Here is a 3,925-nt window from a genome sequence, read left to right on the forward strand (position 1 = left end):
TAAATCAGTTAAGCTTTTGGGTTGTTTTCTTTGCTTTTTATTTATTCATGGTTACTGTCCTTTTGGATGAGCTTTTTATTGTTGTACTGCAGTTTTTGCCCCTGCTTCTAGGATACATTTCTCCTATGGGAGTCTGTCTGTCTGTCTGGCGGTGGACCATGTCAAGCCCATCCTGGTTCTTACCAAGGGAAAGTTCATCTTCCACGGACGTGTTACTGGTTAAGCGTCAGGACGTTGGGTTTGCTGTCAGAGGAAAGTTCGCTGCTGGGACATAAGTTTGTTTTCTGTATGGATGTTGTTGTTTATGTTGAGGTCTCTAGCATGTTTTGTTTATTATTGTCTTATTTTGCAGTTTTGATCGTCATTATGAGTTTTTTGGACAGTTTTATTGTCATTTTTCTTAGTTCATTAGTTCTTTGTTTCTATTGCCTTTTTATATTAATATTGTTTAAATATAAGGGTTTCTTTCATGATTACTTTGGGGGGGACAATTCTAGACTTTTCCAAGATCGGGGTCTGGGCCCCCCCCAACCCCCCTTTCCTGCGCCCCACACTGCCCACGTCTTCACACTAATAGGTGATAAAGTATAAAGTATGGAAACTTGTCCTGATTTTGCTCTTTGTTAAAGTGTTTTGCATTCAGTAACTCAATGAATAAATTCATAATTTTGTATGTTTTTTATGATGACTGCCCAGTTTAATCTGGCTACCTCTCATCCTGCTGACTCAGCTTCTTCATCACTTCTGTCCCATCAAGTTGCCATAGTGACCACATCATCAACTCCAAAACTGAAACGGATCAATTAAATCCTCGTCCGTTAAATTTAACTGATTGATTAGCTGCTGTAATGGACGTCAATCTTAACGAGCCATTAGCTAATTGGCTAGAGCTCCGCTGAGGAGTGTGTGTCTCTGTGAGTGTGTGTGTGTGTGTGTGTTCCCATTCAGACTGATGACTTCAATATTTAGCTAGAAACAGACGGAGCATTATATATATATATATATATATATACTATACCCTAATACTCTACATTTCACAAACCTTTTTCCACTGTCTCAGTTGTAATTCGGCTTCATGTGAGATATTAAAATGAAACACTTGTCAGTAATACCAGCAAAGAAATCTGAATATTAAGTAATATGCAGTTGGTAAAATAATTCAATAATATACTGAATAAGGCTGGATGACGTGACTGAACAGTTTTTTCATAACAGATTTAGTTTTAGTCACCCTCATCTTTTCTAAAACAAAATACAGAAGATACTTTCACAAAGTGGCTTTATTTCTATCATCCTTTGTGAGTTGTATAATGGAGTGTTATGGCCAGGTCACGAGTATTTTTAATTATGAGAATGCAGTCATAGCATCAGAAAGATGCTATTTTAAATACGGGAAGCCATTTGATGGAGACRTCCTGGCTCCCTCTGACGAAACCAGCTCAGTCCAGGTGGTTCTGATCCATTCAGTGGTTAAGAGGATCAACTGACCACCACTGATGTCAAAATAACAAACAGCTGCTGATGTAGGAGTTTTGTCCATGTTGAAGAAAAGCAAAGTTTATAGTGGGAGAGGGAAAATGTTGCGCTGTTAGCCGCTTTAGCTCAAACCAAGCAGAACTCCAGTCCAGCTGCAGTGAGGATGAAAAAGGGAGAAATAATGTTAACAGGGAATAAAGTACATTTGGTAATTCGCTTTTAATGTGTTCCAGATGCAAAACAAGCTCCAATATAAACTTGTTTATTACTTCTGCCAGGATGTTGGTGGTAATTTTTGTATTTTAATTACAATGTATCATTATCAACACATAAGCATGCATTAGTTTAAAACCAATAAATAAACTGTATAAATATATTTAGCCAAACTCACCCGGCCCCTAAAAGCAACACTTCCTTCCCTACCTGAGCTGCTGACTCAACACTTGCTGGTCTCTCCATCCTCATGTTCTGATCATCAGGAATCAGTCAGACCTACAAGCCTGTCCTGCTTCAGCTGCACACTGCTGGTCAGACTGGGATTCAGGAGAACACCAGTTTAATGTAATATCATCACACAGCAACAGGCAAATATATTGTTACATTGTCTCCCCTCATGGACAACACGGATTATGTGCTGGGTAAATAAATCATCTGCTGTCACTTGACATGTGGTGCAGATTAACGATAACATTGGAGCAAAGATCCGCTGTTTTCCCACTTTAGCTTCAATGCTAGTTCACACACACACACACACACACACACACACACACACACACACACACACACGGAGGATTACACAACATCCATCCATTTTCTTTCACCCCTTGTCCCTCAGTGGGGTCAGGAGGTGCTGGTGCCCATCTCCAGCTAACGTTTCACCCTGGACAGGTCACCAGTCTGTCGCAGGGCAACACAGAGACACACAGGAGGAGGAAACCGGAGAACCCGGAGAAAACCCACCATGCACAGGGAGACTCCATGCAGAAAGACCGGGGCCGGGAATCGAACCCAGAGCCTTCTTGCTGCAAGGCAACAGCTCTACCAACTGCGCCACTGTGCAGCCCAGATTACACAACAGTTTAACACATTTCCTCCAGATATATTTGGTATTTTCCACTCTTAATGCCACTCAGCAGCGGTTCGCTGGTTAAAGAATTCAACATGAAGACAGGCGAATATCACACAAGCCTAGTTWATGAACGTTACCCGGTGCTAACATTAGCACTATATGCTACCGGGGATCGCGGCAGACTAAATACGTCATAATTTGTGTAAGATTTCTTCTTTGAAACCAGGTGGACACTTTAGTAGCTGCTAAACGGTGAAATGTTGTAAAGATGACTGACCTTCACATTCTGTGTCCCGCCACCGGAGCCCTGCAGCTCCGGACACAGAGTCATCCGCTTTAGTCAGCGATAACCAATCAGAACACGTTGCTCGTCCTTAAGCCCCGCCCCGGATGTTCATGTAAGCTTCGCCAAAGCAAATAAAGTTATAAGCAAGAAAACGAGTTCAACCAAAAAACAGCTTTAAAAAACTCTGACTCAACCAAAAACTTCTGATATGCACAAATAAAAGTTTAAAACTTAAATTTGATTTCAATTAAAAAAAAAAAACGTAACATTTTTTTTGTTTTGTAAAAAATTTTTATGATTAAAAAGTTAAGATTTTTTTGTTAGAATTTTTCTTTTGATTGAATAATTATGAAACAAATTAACTCCATAGTTGAGAAATAAAACTAAAATTCAAATGTTGCTTGGATGCGAGTTTAGTTCAGTCTGATCGAATCTCTGCTAAACCTTTACAAAATGTTAAATAAAAAGCTTTAATGAGTAACTGCTCTTAACAAAGTTTCCCATAAACATTGATTTATTGAAATAGCTCCCAATACAAGTTTTGGCTTATTTAAATTATAATTTAAGTTGCTTTATTTTGAAGCCTTTTTTAGTTTTGTCATGTTCTGGATGACGGAGAACCAATAAGTAGATAGAAATGAATATCTAGGAAGTGTAATTTAAACCCAACACTTAAAGCACGAGAGGTTATATAAAAAATATTCAGATTTTATTTTGTGGTTTTAAAGACTCTATATCGAAGTCAGTGAGAAATAAAGGCCGTTTATTTCAGCGGCTGCAGCTGTAAAACATGAACGGGTCACTGTGCAGCTGTGACTGGTTGGTTTCTCAACAACGATCTAAAACAGAATCAGTTAATAAATAACTTGTTTCTCATTTCATATCGTTTCTGAACTGATCCTGCTTTACTAGAGCAGCGGAGCAACATGTGGATCTCTGAAGGTTTAGACTAGCGGTTCTCAACGTGGGYGGTACCGCCCCCTAGGGGGCGTTCAGAGGACGGCAGGGGGCGCTGGCGGACATTTTTACAAAAGGGGGGCGCTGGGATGCCTTTGGGGGGCGTTTGGTCGAAGGTAAACTTTACACCTTAAATG

General features: G+C 39.8%; 1 long non-coding RNA gene across 1 annotated transcript; it reads right to left on the minus strand.

The window, feature by feature from the left end:
* Positions 1-1,262: 1,262 nt before the first annotated feature.
* LOC103460517 (uncharacterized) lies at positions 1,263-3,012 on the minus strand. Its single transcript, XR_532940.2, has 3 exons — positions 2,823-3,012; positions 1,900-2,009; positions 1,263-1,628 (listed from the first exon to the last, which is right to left on the minus strand). It is a non-coding gene; the product is annotated as an uncharacterized LOC103460517 (long non-coding RNA).
* Between the last annotated feature and the right edge of the window lie 913 nt (positions 3,013-3,925).

Source organism: Poecilia reticulata, unplaced genomic scaffold, assembly GCF_000633615.1.
Source record: "Poecilia reticulata strain Guanapo unplaced genomic scaffold, Guppy_female_1.0+MT scaffold_253, whole genome shotgun sequence".
In the NCBI taxonomy this organism is placed as follows: domain Eukaryota; kingdom Metazoa; phylum Chordata; class Actinopteri; order Cyprinodontiformes; family Poeciliidae; genus Poecilia; species Poecilia reticulata.